Source organism: Schistocerca nitens, chromosome 4 (assembly GCF_023898315.1).
Source record: "Schistocerca nitens isolate TAMUIC-IGC-003100 chromosome 4, iqSchNite1.1, whole genome shotgun sequence".
Lineage (NCBI taxonomy): Eukaryota > Metazoa > Arthropoda > Insecta > Orthoptera > Acrididae > Schistocerca > Schistocerca nitens.
The window spans coordinates 616,162,810-616,176,236 of NC_064617.1; the positions used below are offsets into that span (position 1 = coordinate 616,162,810).

Here is a 13,427-nt window from a genome sequence, read left to right on the forward strand (position 1 = left end):
CATTTTAGTTTCCCTCGGGTATAGAGTGACATGTTATTGGCAGAGGATGTGCAGATAATCACTTTGATCAGGCTGTTCGTTTTTTTTAATGCTCTTTTACCAGAATCCATTCATAGTGATTAGTGTGTTCTCTGTTGGAACACGATGAGAACATTGTGTGAAGTGCACAGAAGTAGCTATTTGAGTATGTATGAAAATGTGAGGTAACCACTGTTACTCCTAAATTTCTGTGGAATTAAGTTTTCTGTGTGTGTGTGTGTGTGTGTGTTTGAAAATCCCAGAGGTTCAAGTTGGTAGTTTATATGTTGCAAGCGAAAAAAGCTTTTTAGTAAACTGAGGCACTAGCATTAGTTCCCTGTTCACTGTGACAAGGAAGCTAGTATAAAAAGTAGTTTGTGGTTTTGTTTGCAAAGAAGTGCTCATGGGATGAAAGCACTGCTTGAGATTATTCTGAGATGATGGGGGGGATTGCTAAACATCTAGCATTTTAGTAAGGAGCTTGTCGGAGTATTTGTATAGTTGTAAGATTATTTGTTATTTTATGAGAAATTTCTTTATTCATAGCACATGGGCCATCATAGTTGAAGCATAAAGATTGGCATGGTATGCGTAGGTCTGTAAAATGTCCTGACAGTGATGTTCATAGGGACTTGTTGTATACTTTGATTCTTCATCTGTTTAACAGTAGACATAAGAAATGTATTAGTGGAGCAAGTAGCTGTGAAATTAGTAGTGTATGATTGATAGTATGGACGTGGCGCTTGAAGGAAGTGTTTGTTTAGCTGTGGGTGTTTTCATAATTGCCATGTGAGGAGAAGCAATACTCGTGATAGGCGACGAGAGGTACAGAGAGAAACACATTTATTGCGAGTATTGTATATCAGCAGCTCTTGGGCGGGTATCAAGTAAGACGCAAAGTGAAACGAAAGAGGAAGTATGCATGAAAGTGGCCAAATATCGACAAGAGTTCGCACTGTTAGGGTGAGGTGAATAAGCTAGTGCGGTGCGAAAATTTTCGAAGAGAGAGGCGGTTTTAAAGAAAGCACAAGAGTCCTATGAATGCCCTCTTGTGTGTTTCTCTTTCAGTGGCTATTTGGCATGTCTGCTTGCGCCATAGAAAGCTACTGTATGTGCCCCAGGCCCCCATCTAGCGGCCGGAGGTGCAAGCGGTGTTTACATACAGTCTCGCCTGAGGCAATGGTCTCTCATTTCGGAACGCAAGAAGCACTGGTAGCGCACAAAAATAGCCGAGTGAGATCATTGCGGCCAAGTAAGGGTAGAAGTAGGTTCTTTGCAGAATGTCTGAGCTTAAGAAATTCTTCGATAAGTAAATCGCGAAATGTGAAGAATGTGTCGTATTCTCGTAGGGCGTGTTGACGGTCTCGTGGCATAAGTAGCGAGCGGTGATAGCTTGCAAGCAAGATCATACTTCACAGGATCATTTCTGTAGTATGTCTTCAACTCTCTCTAGTTCAACGCTGGAGTAGACGTAACCACGATGATGAGTGGTAGCACTCTCCCTGAGCGTGAGGCTTGCGATCAAGATTCATCGCATCTTGGTTGTAATCGATGATCGTTCACCACATTCTGAGGGATGTGGGAAGGGAATAGCGCTTTCCGAGTGGTGGTTTTATTATATAGATTTGAAGCATAAGTCATACTGTTGGTATCGGGACCCGCGTCGTTGCAGAAATGTCGCTACAGGTTGTGGAAAGACTTCGATTGCGACATGTCATGAAAGCCTCGTGGAAGTTTCTCGAGTGGCACGGGGACGAGCCATTTGATTTGGCCTGCTCCAAGTGCTAGGCTTGGATGACAACGACGTACTTTTGAGTTACAAGAATGAGTGAGCAACACAAGAAGAGTGCAATTGATGACCATAAAAAGCTGACACACAACACAGTCTCGATAATCACCACTAATGCATGATGTACGAAACATTTAGGAGGAGCACGTTTGGCTAGCAAACATGAATTGAGTGATTTGCAAGGCAGTGTTATCTGCAAGAAGGAATGCATGAAATTCGCAAATGAATAAGACTGGTTCAAATACTATCGACAGAAATTTTATTTCTGTTGTCAACTAGTATTAATTAGTTGTGTGGGAGCAGGGGGATATTTCCCTTGCACCATACATCTACATACACGTTGCGTGTGATGTGGCCTAGTTTTGCGTACAAAGAACTATCTAGTTGTCAGTTTTTTGAGTGAACGAGTGTGGTGGGGAGGAGAGAGATTAGTGTTAGATGCAGAGCAGTGCGGGCAGTTGTGTGTCGGACGTTGTATGTCGGACGGTGGGTCGCCGACAGGAATTATGCGTGCTGCCATCTGTCGGCAGGTGAGGTAATGAAGCAGCTTGAATGGTGACAGAAATGATGAAAATAGTTATCTAAAGAGTAATAGCGACGACAGTTGGCAGACACTTATTTCAGCGTTGACAGTTAGTTTGGGGTGTGTGCTTGCATGACACTGGAAGTCTGTTGACGGTAGAGAAGTAGACAAGACGGCAAGAATTTTCGGCGTTCTCGCGGAGAAGTAATAGAGAAGCAGCCATAAGTATTGAAGTGAGGGCGTTGATCGGCACTCTGGTTTCCCTTCAAACCGAATAAATCTTTCGCCTTTTACTAAAGATTTCCGTGGAGGGGAACATTAAATGAGTCTAGAAGGTATTTTTTGTAGTGCTCGGCTATTGCTGAGCCACAATCACAAGTAAAACGTAATGTGAGTAGCAAGAGGTAGATTGTGTTGTGAGAATGAAGGGCGTGAATTAGCGGATCACGTTTGGCCTGAAATGGCGTGCAGTGTGTTAGACGATTGTGTGTAGAGAGAGAGAGGGGGGGGTAGAGGGGGGCAGAGCTATTTATTGTCCTGCAAACTCTTGGTGAACCCTTTCCGTACCTCAGTTGTAGATGATTTGAGAATGTTTACTTGCACTGCAGTTGCACAACAGCATATAAGCTGATATTTGGAAGTGAATGATGAATGATTGTCTTTGTAATAAATACTGGTATGTGATAAGTAGATTTTGTTTTGAAAGCCAAAATAATTTTTACCGCAGAAGTTTGTGATTTGTAGGTATGATGTGAGTGAGATTTGGGCTGAAGATGGTGGTTAGTTGGGCAGGATGAGTATTTCAATTGTTTTCAATAGAGTGGATATTAGTGGCACTGGCTTGTTGCCATAATGTGGCATTGGTTCTTTGTTCATAACAGTGTACTCAGTTTTGTAGAAGATTTAGGTGAGAAAGAGACAGTTGTTGAATATGACATAGATAGCTAGAAATGAATTGAGTAGCAATTTCCTGCTAGGTGTAGTTTGGGTATGATGTGTCTCAGTGAGAGATAAATCTTGAAATTGAAGGGTTGTTCCTTGCTACAGTCTTGGAAACTATGTATCTGCTGTTGACTCCAATGTTTTCAAGATTACTTGTGTACAAAATTGGCCAGACTTTGCAGTTTCTTCTTCAATAAATCAGTGGAAGGTGGTGCAGATAATGGTAAAAATGTTCAGTGCCTCCTGTGAGTTGTTGATGCTGCTTGTCTTTTAAGTAAAATTGATAGGGGCTCTTGATTGACCCAGCCATACACAGAGCTGGTGCATACTTGGCTTGAGAAGACTTTGGTCAGTAAATGATGAAATACCGACACAGTGGTCACAACAAAGCTCCTTTCCCTGCATTTTAGTTTCCCTCGGGTATAGAGTGACATGTTATTGGCAGAGGATGTGCAGATAATCACTTTGATCAGGCTGTTCGTTTTTTTAATGCTCTTTTACCAGAATCCATTCATAGTGATTAGTGTGTTCTCTGTTGGAACACGATGAGAACATTGTGTGAAGTGCACAGAAGTAGCTATTTGAGTATGTATGAAAATGTGAGGTAACCACTGTTACTCCTAAATTTCTGTGGAATTAAGTTTTCTGTGTGTGTGTGTGTGTGTGTGTGTTTGAAAATCCCAGAGGTTCAAGTTGGTAGTTTATATGTTGCAAGCGAAAAAAGCTTTTTAGTAAACTGAGGCACTAGCATTAGTTCCCTGTTCACTGTGACAAGGAAGCTAGTATAAAAAGTAGTTTGTGGTTTTGTTTGCAAAGAAGTGCTCATGGGATGAAAGCACTGCTTGAGATTATTCTGAGATGATGGGGGGGATTGCTAAACATCTAGCATTTTAGTAAGGAGCTTGTCGGAGTATTTGTATAGTTGTAAGATTATTTGTTATTTTATGAGAAATTTCTTTATTCATAGCACATGGGCCATCATAGTTGAAGCATAAAGATTGGCATGGTATGCGTAGGTCTGTAAAATGTCCTGACAGTGATGTTCATAGGGACTTGTTGTATACTTTGATTCTTCATCTGTTTAACAGTAGACATAAGAAATGTATTAGTGGAGCAAGTAGCTGTGAAATTAGTAGTGTATGATTGATAGTATGGACGTGGCGCTTGAAGGAAGTGTTTGTTTAGCTGTGGGTGTTTTCATAATTGCCATGTGAGGAGAAGCAATACTCGTGATAGGCGACGAGAGGTACAGAGAGAAACACATTTATTGCGAGTATTGTATATCAGCAGCTCTTGGGCGGGTATCAAGTAAGACGCAAAGTGAAACGAAAGAGGAAGTATGCATGAAAGTGGCCAAATATCGACAAGAGTTCGCACTGTTAGGGTGAGGTGAATAAGCTAGTGCGGTGCGAAAATTTTCGAAGAGAGAGGCGGTTTTAAAGAAAGCACAAGAGTCCTATGAATGCCCTCTTGTGTGTTTCTCTTTCAGTGGCTATTTGGCATGTCTGCTTGCGCCATAGAAAGCTACTGTATGTGCCCCAGGCCCCCATCTAGCGGCCGGAGGTGCAAGCGGTGTTTACATACAGTCTCGCCTGAGGCAATGGTCTCTCATTTCGGAACGCAAGAAGCACTGGTAGCGCACAAAAATAGCCGAGTGAGATCATTGCGGCCAAGTAAGGGTAGAAGTAGGTTCTTTGCAGAATGTCTGAGCTTAAGAAATTCTTCGATAAGTAAATCGCGAAATGTGAAGAATGTGTCGTATTCTCGTAGGGCGTGTTGACGGTCTCGTGGCATAAGTAGCGAGCGGTGATAGCTTGCAAGCAAGATCATACTTCACAGGATCATTTCTGTAGTATGTCTTCAACTCTCTCTAGTTCAACGCTGGAGTAGACGTAACCACGATGATGAGTGGTAGCACTCTCCCTGAGCGTGAGGCTTGCGATCAAGATTCATCGCATCTTGGTTGTAATCGATGATCGTTCACCACATTCTGAGGGATGTGGGAAGGGAATAGCGCTTTCCGAGTGGTGGTTTTATTATATAGATTAGAAGCATAAGTCATACTGTTGGTATCGGGACCCGCGTCGTTGCAGAAATGTCGCTACAGGTTGTGGAAAGACTTCGATTGCGACATGTCATGAAAGCCTCGTGGAAGTTTCTCGAGTGGCACGGGGACGAGCCATTTGATTTGGCCTGCTCCAAGTGCTAGGCTTGGATGACAACGACGTACTTTTGAGTTACAAGAATGAGTGAGCAACACAAGAAGAGTGCAATTGATGACCATAAAAAGCTGACACACAACACAGTCTCGATAATCACCACTAATGCATGATGTACGAAACATTTAGGAGGAGCACGTTTGGCTAGCAAACATGAATTGAGTGATTTGCAAGGCAGTGTTATCTGCAAGAAGGAATGCATGAAATTCGCAAATGAATAAGACTGGTTCAAATACTATCGACAGAAATTTTATTTCTGTTGTCAACTAGTATTAATTAGTTGTGTGGGAGCAGGGGGATATTTCCCTTGCACCATACATCTACATACACGTTGCGTGTGATGTGGCCTAGTTTTGCGTACAAAGAACTATCTAGTTGTCAGTTTTTTGAGTGAACGAGTGTGGTGGGGAGGAGAGAGATTAGTGTTAGATGCAGAGCAGTGCGGGCAGTTGTGTGTCGGACGTTGTATGTCGGACGGTGGGTCGCCGACAGGAATTATGCGTGCTGCCATCTGTCGGCAGGTGAGGTAATGAAGCAGCTTGAATGGTGACAGAAATGATGAAAATAGTTATCTAAAGAGTAATAGCGACGACAGTTGGCAGACACTTATTTCAGCGTTGACAGTTAGTTTGGGGTGTGTGCTTGCATGACACTGGAAGTCTGTTGACGGTAGAGAAGTAGACAAGACGGCAAGAATTTTCGGCGTTCTCGCGGAGAAGTAATAGAGAAGCAGCCATAAGTATTGAAGTGAGGGCGTTGATCGGCACTCTGGTTTCCCTTCAAACCGAATAAATCTTTCGCCTTTTACTAAAGATTTCCGTGGAGGGGAACATTAAATGAGTCTAGAAGGTATTTTTTGTAGTGCTCGGCTATTGCTGAGCCACAATCACAAGTAAAACGTAATGTGAGTAGCAAGAGGTAGATTGTGTTGTGAGAATGAAGGGCGTGAATTAGCGGATCACGTTTGGCCTGAAATGGCGTGCAGTGTGTTAGACGATTGTGTGTAGAGAGAGAGAGGGGGGGGGTAGAGGGGGGCAGAGCTATTTATTGTCCTGCAAACTCTTGGTGAACCCTTTCCGTACCTCAGTTGTAGATGATTTGAGAATGTTTACTTGCACTGCAGTTGCACAACAGCATATAAGCTGATATTTGGAAGTGAATGATGAATGATTGTCTTTGTAATAAATACTGGTATGTGATAAGTAGATTTTGTTTTGAAAGCCAAAATAATTTTTACCGCAGAAGTTTGTGATTTGTAGGTATGATGTGAGTGAGATTTGGGCTGAAGATGGTGGTTAGTTGGGCAGGATGAGTATTTCAATTGTTTTCAATAGAGTGGATATTAGTGGCACTGGCTTGTTGCCATAATGTGGCATTGGTTCTTTGTTCATAACAGTGTACTCAGTTTTGTAGAAGATTTAGGTGAGAAAGAGACAGTTGTTGAATATGACATAGATAGCTAGAAATGAATTGAGTAGCAATTTCCTGCTAGGTGTAGTTTGGGTATGATGTGTCTCAGTGAGAGATAAATCTTGAAATTGAAGGGTTGTTCCTTGCTACAGTCTTGGAAACTATGTATCTGCTGTTGACTCCAATGTTTTCAAGATTACTTGTGTACAAAATTGGCCAGACTTTGCAGTTTCTTCTTCAATAAATCAGTGGAAGGTGGTGCAGATAATGGTAAAAATGTTCAGTGCCTCCTGTGAGTTGTTGATGCTGCTTGTCTTTTAAGTAAAATTGATAGGGGCTCTTGATTGACCCAGCCATACACAGAGCTGGTGCATACTTGGCTTGAGAAGACTTTGGTCAGTAAATGATGAAATACCGACACAGTGGTCACAACAAAGCTCCTTTCCCTGCATTTTAGTTTCCCTCGGGTATAGAGTGACATGTTATTGGCAGAGGATGTGCAGATAATCACTTTGATCAGGCTGTTCGTTTTTTTTAATGCTCTTTTACCAGAATCCATTCATAGTGATTAGTGTGTTCTCTGTTGGAACACGATGAGAACATTGTGTGAAGTGCACAGAAGTAGCTATTTGAGTATGTATGAAAATGTGAGGTAACCACTGTTACTCCTAAATTTCTGTGGAATTAAGTTTTCTGTGTGTGTGTGTGTTTGAAAATCCCAGAGGTTCAAGTTGGTAGTTTATATGTTGCAAGCGAAAAAAGCTTTTTAGTAAACTGAGGCACTAGCATTAGTTCCCTGTTCACTGTGACAAGGAAGCTAGTATAAAAAGTAGTTTGTGGTTTTGTTTGCAAAGAAGTGCTCATGGGATGAAAGCACTGCTTGAGATTATTCTGAGATGATGGGGGGGATTGCTAAACATCTAGCATTTTAGTAAGGAGCTTGTCGGAGTATTTGTATAGTTGTAAGATTATTTGTTATTTTATGAGAAATTTCTTTATTCATAGCACATGGGCCATCATAGTTGAAGCATAAAGATTGGCATGGTATGCGTAGGTCTGTAAAATGTCCTGACAGTGATGTTCATAGGGACTTGTTGTATACTTTGATTCTTCATCTGTTTAACAGTAGACATAAGAAATGTATTAGTGGAGCAAGTAGCTGTGAAATTAGTAGTGTATGATTGATAGTATGGACGTGGCGCTTGAAGGAAGTGTTTGTTTAGCTGTGGGTGTTTTCATAATTGCCATGTGAGGAGAAGCAATACTCGTGATAGGCGACGAGAGGTACAGAGAGAAACACATTTATTGCGAGTATTGTATATCAGCAGCTCTTGGGCGGGTATCAAGTAAGACGCAAAGTGAAACGAAAGAGGAAGTATGCATGAAAGTGGCCAAATATCGACAAGAGTTCGCACTGTTAGGGTGAGGTGAATAAGCTAGTGCGGTGCGAAAATTTTCGAAGAGAGAGGCGGTTTTAAAGAAAGCACAAGAGTCCTATGAATGCCCTCTTGTGTGTTTCTCTTTCAGTGGCTATTTGGCATGTCTGCTTGCGCCATAGAAAGCTACTGTATGTGCCCCAGGCCCCCATCTAGCGGCCGGAGGTGCAAGCGGTGTTTACATACAGTCTCGCCTGAGGCAATGGTCTCTCATTTCGGAACGCAAGAAGCACTGGTAGCGCACAAAAATAGCCGAGTGAGATCATTGCGGCCAAGTAAGGGTAGAAGTAGGTTCTTTGCAGAATGTCTGAGCTTAAGAAATTCTTCGATAAGTAAATCGCGAAATGTGAAGAATGTGTCGTATTCTCGTAGGGCGTGTTGACGGTCTCGTGGCATAAGTAGCGAGCGGTGATAGCTTGCAAGCAAGATCATACTTCACAGGATCATTTCTGTAGTATGTCTTCAACTCTCTCTAGTTCAACGCTGGAGTAGACGTAACCACGATGATGAGTGGTAGCACTCTCCCTGAGCGTGAGGCTTGCGATCAAGATTCATCGCATCTTGGTTGTAATCGATGATCGTTCACCACATTCTGAGGGATGTGGGAAGGGAATAGCGCTTTCCGAGTGGTGGTTTTATTATATAGATTAGAAGCATAAGTCATACTGTTGGTATCGGGACCCGCGTCGTTGCAGAAATGTCGCTACAGGTTGTGGAAAGACTTCGATTGCGACATGTCATGAAAGCCTCGTGGAAGTTTCTCGAGTGGCACGGGGACGAGCCATTTGATTTGGCCTGCTCCAAGTGCTAGGCTTGGATGACAACGACGTACTTTTGAGTTACAAGAATGAGTGAGCAACACAAGAAGAGTGCAATTGATGACCATAAAAAGCTGACACACAACACAGTCTCGATAATCACCACTAATGCATGATGTACGAAACATTTAGGAGGAGCACGTTTGGCTAGCAAACATGAATTGAGTGATTTGCAAGGCAGTGTTATCTGCAAGAAGGAATGCATGAAATTCGCAAATGAATAAGACTGGTTCAAATACTATCGACAGAAATTTTATTTCTGTTGTCAACTAGTATTAATTAGTTGTGTGGGAGCAGGGGGATATTTCCCTTGCACCATACATCTACATACACGTTGCGTGTGATGTGGCCTAGTTTTGCGTACAAAGAACTATCTAGTTGTCAGTTTTTTGAGTGAACGAGTGTGGTGGGGAGGAGAGAGATTAGTGTTAGATGCAGAGCAGTGCGGGCAGTTGTGTGTCGGACGTTGTATGTCGGACGGTGGGTCGCCGACAGGAATTATGCGTGCTGCCATCTGTCGGCAGGTGAGGTAATGAAGCAGCTTGAATGGTGACAGAAATGATGAAAATAGTTATCTAAAGAGTAATAGCGACGACAGTTGGCAGACACTTATTTCAGCGTTGACAGTTAGTTTGGGGTGTGTGCTTGCATGACACTGGAAGTCTGTTGACGGTAGAGAAGTAGACAAGACGGCAAGAATTTTCGGCGTTCTCGCGGAGAAGTAATAGAGAAGCAGCCATAAGTATTGAAGTGAGGGCGTTGATCGGCACTCTGGTTTCCCTTCAAACCGAATAAATCTTTCGCCTTTTACTAAAGATTTCCGTGGAGGGGAACATTAAATGAGTCTAGAAGGTATTTTTTGTAGTGCTCGGCTATTGCTGAGCCACAATCACAAGTAAAACGTAATGTGAGTAGCAAGAGGTAGATTGTGTTGTGAGAATGAAGGGCGTGAATTAGCGGATCACGTTTGGCCTGAAATGGCGTGCAGTGTGTTAGACGATTGTGTAGAGAGAGAGAGAGGGGGGGGGTAGAGGGGGGCAGAGCTATTTATTGTCCTGCAAACTCTTGGTGAACCCTTTCCGTACCTCAGTTGTAGATGATTTGAGAATGTTTACTTGCACTGCAGTTGCACAACAGCATATAAGCTGATATTTGGAAGTGAATGATGAATGATTGTCTTTGTAATAAATACTGGTATGTGATAAGTAGATTTTGTTTTGAAAGCCAAAATAATTTTTACCGCAGAAGTTTGTGATTTGTAGGTATGATGTGAGTGAGATTTGGGCTGAAGATGGTGGTTAGTTGGGCAGGATGAGTATTTCAATTGTTTTCAATAGAGTGGATATTAGTGGCACTGGCTTGTTGCCATAATGTGGCATTGGTTCTTTGTTCATAACAGTGTACTCAGTTTTGTAGAAGATTTAGGTGAGAAAGAGACAGTTGTTGAATATGACATAGATAGCTAGAAATGAATTGAGTAGCAATTTCCTGCTAGGTGTAGTTTGGGTATGATGTGTCTCAGTGAGAGATAAATCTTGAAATTGAAGGGTTGTTCCTTGCTACAGTCTTGGAAACTATGTATCTGCTGTTGACTCCAATGTTTTCAAGATTACTTGTGTACAAAATTGGCCAGACTTTGCAGTTTCTTCTTCAATAAATCAGTGGAAGGTGGTGCAGATAATGGTAAAAATGTTCAGTGCCTCCTGTGAGTTGTTGATGCTGCTTGTCTTTTAAGTAAAATTGATAGGGGCTCTTGATTGACCCAGCCATACACAGAGCTGGTGCATACTTGGCTTGAGAAGACTTTGGTCAGTAAATGATGAAATACCGACACAGTGGTCACAACAAAGCTCCTTTCCCTGCATTTTAGTTTCCCTCGGGTATAGAGTGACATGTTATTGGCAGAGGATGTGCAGATAATCACTTTGATCAGGCTGTTCGTTTTTTTAATGCTCTTTTACCAGAATCCATTCATAGTGATTAGTGTGTTCTCTGTTGGAACACGATGAGAACATTGTGTGAAGTGCACAGAAGTAGCTATTTGAGTATGTATGAAAATGTGAGGTAACCACTGTTACTCCTAAATTTCTGTGGAATTAAGTTTTCTGTGTGTGTGTGTGTGTGTGTGTTTGAAAATCCCAGAGGTTCAAGTTGGTAGTTTATATGTTGCAAGCGAAAAAAGCTTTTTAGTAAACTGAGGCACTAGCATTAGTTCCCTGTTCACTGTGACAAGGAAGCTAGTATAAAAAGTAGTTTGTGGTTTTGTTTGCAAAGAAGTGCTCATGGGATGAAAGCACTGCTTGAGATTATTCTGAGATGATGGGGGGGATTGCTAAACATCTAGCATTTTAGTAAGGAGCTTGTCGGAGTATTTGTATAGTTGTAAGATTATTTGTTATTTTATGAGAAATTTCTTTATTCATAGCACATGGGCCATCATAGTTGAAGCATAAAGATTGGCATGGTATGCGTAGGTCTGTAAAATGTCCTGACAGTGATGTTCATAGGGACTTGTTGTATACTTTGATTCTTCATCTGTTTAACAGTAGACATAAGAAATGTATTAGTGGAGCAAGTAGCTGTGAAATTAGTAGTGTATGATTGATAGTATGGACGTGGCGCTTGAAGGAAGTGTTTGTTTAGCTGTGGGTGTTTTCATAATTGCCATGTGAGGAGAAGCAATACTCGTGATAGGCGACGAGAGGTACAGAGAGAAACACATTTATTGCGAGTATTGTATATCAGCAGCTCTTGGGCGGGTATCAAGTAAGACGCCAAGTGAAACGAAAGAGGAAGTATGCATGAAAGTGGCCAAATATCGACAAGAGTTCGCACTGTTAGGGTGAGGTGAATAAGCTAGTGCGGTGCGAAAATTTTCGAAGAGAGAGGCGGTTTTAAAGAAAGCACAAGAGTCCTATGAATGCCCTCTTGTGTGTTTCTCTTTCAGTGGCTATTTGGCATGTCTGCTTGCGCCATAGAAAGCTACTGTATGTGCCCCAGGCCCCCATCTAGCGGCCGGAGGTGCAAGCGGTGTTTACATACAGTCTCGCCTGAGGCAATGGTCTCTCATTTCGGAACGCAAGAAGCACTGGTAGCGCACAAAAATAGCCGAGTGAGATCATTGCGGCCAAGTAAGGGTAGAAGTAGGTTCTTTGCAGAATGTCTGAGCTTAAGAAATTCTTCGATAAGTAAATCGCGAAATGTGAAGAATGTGTCGTATTCTCGTAGGGCGTGTTGACGGTCTCGTGGCATAAGTAGCGAGCGGTGATAGCTTGCAAGCAAGATCATACTTCACAGGATCATTTCTGTAGTATGTCTTCAACTCTCTCTAGTTCAACGCTGGAGTAGACGTAACCACGATGATGAGTGGTAGCACTCTCCCTGAGCGTGAGGCTTGCGATCAAGATTCATCGCATCTTGGTTGTAATCGATGATCGTTCACCACATTCTGAGGGATGTGGGAAGGGAATAGCGCTTTCCGAGTGGTGGTTTTATTATATAGATTAGAAGCATAAGTCATACTGTTGGTATCGGGACCCGCGTCGTTGCAGAAATGTCGCTACAGGTTGTGGAAAGACTTCGATTGCGACATGTCATGAAAGCCTCGTGGAAGTTTCTCGAGTGGCACGGGGACGAGCCATTTGATTTGGCCTGCTCCAAGTGCTAGGCTTGGATGACAACGACGTACTTTTGAGTTACAAGAATGAGTGAGCAACACAAGAAGAGTGCAATTGATGACCATAAAAAGCTGACACACAACACAGTCTCGATAATCACCACTAATGCATGATGTACGAAACATTTAGGAGGAGCACGTTTGGCTAGCAAACATGAATTGAGTGATTTGCAAGGCAGTGTTATCTGCAAGAAGGAATGCATGAAATTCGCAAATGAATAAGACTGGTTCAAATACTATCGACAGAAATTTTATTTCTGTTGTCAACTAGTATTAATTAGTTGTGTGGGAGCAGGGGGATATTTCCCTTGCACCATACATCTACATACACGTTGCGTGTGATGTGGCCTAGTTTTGCGTACAAAGAACTATCTAGTTGTCAGTTTTTTGAGTGAACGAGTGTGGTGGGGAGGAGAGAGATTAGTGTTAGATGCAGAGCAGTGCGGGCAGTTGTGTGTCGGACGTTGTATGTCGGACGGTGGGTCGCCGACAGGAATTATGCGTGCTGCCATCTGTCGGCAGGTGAGGTAATGAAGCAGCTTGAATGGTGACAGAAATGATGAAAATAGTTATCTAAAGAGTAATAGCGACGACAG

The 13,427-nt window shown here is 42.4% G+C and overlaps 7 non-coding genes across 7 annotated transcripts; all 7 read left to right on the forward strand.

The window, feature by feature from the left end:
• The first annotated feature begins 1,419 nt into the window (after positions 1–1,419).
• Positions 1,420–1,626, forward strand: LOC126254378 (small nucleolar RNA U3). The gene has a single exon (XR_007546074.1). It is a non-coding gene; the product is annotated as a small nucleolar RNA U3 (small nucleolar RNA).
• A 953-nt stretch (positions 1,627–2,579) lies between these two features.
• LOC126254629 (U5 spliceosomal RNA) lies at positions 2,580–2,698 on the forward strand. The gene has a single exon (XR_007546289.1). It is a non-coding gene; the product is annotated as a U5 spliceosomal RNA (small nuclear RNA).
• Positions 2,699–5,094: 2,396 nt separating this feature from the next.
• LOC126254379 (small nucleolar RNA U3) lies at positions 5,095–5,301 on the forward strand. Its single transcript, XR_007546075.1, has one exon. It is a non-coding gene; the product is annotated as a small nucleolar RNA U3 (small nucleolar RNA).
• A 953-nt stretch (positions 5,302–6,254) lies between these two features.
• On the forward strand, positions 6,255–6,373 carry LOC126254630 (U5 spliceosomal RNA). Its single transcript, XR_007546290.1, has one exon. It is a non-coding gene; the product is annotated as a U5 spliceosomal RNA (small nuclear RNA).
• A 2,388-nt stretch (positions 6,374–8,761) lies between these two features.
• LOC126254380 (small nucleolar RNA U3) lies at positions 8,762–8,968 on the forward strand. The gene has a single exon (XR_007546076.1). It is a non-coding gene; the product is annotated as a small nucleolar RNA U3 (small nucleolar RNA).
• A 953-nt stretch (positions 8,969–9,921) lies between these two features.
• LOC126254631 (U5 spliceosomal RNA) lies at positions 9,922–10,040 on the forward strand. The gene has a single exon (XR_007546291.1). It is a non-coding gene; the product is annotated as a U5 spliceosomal RNA (small nuclear RNA).
• Positions 10,041–12,435: 2,395 nt separating this feature from the next.
• Positions 12,436–12,642, forward strand: LOC126254381 (small nucleolar RNA U3). The gene has a single exon (XR_007546077.1). It is a non-coding gene; the product is annotated as a small nucleolar RNA U3 (small nucleolar RNA).
• Positions 12,643–13,427: the final 785 nt, after the last annotated feature.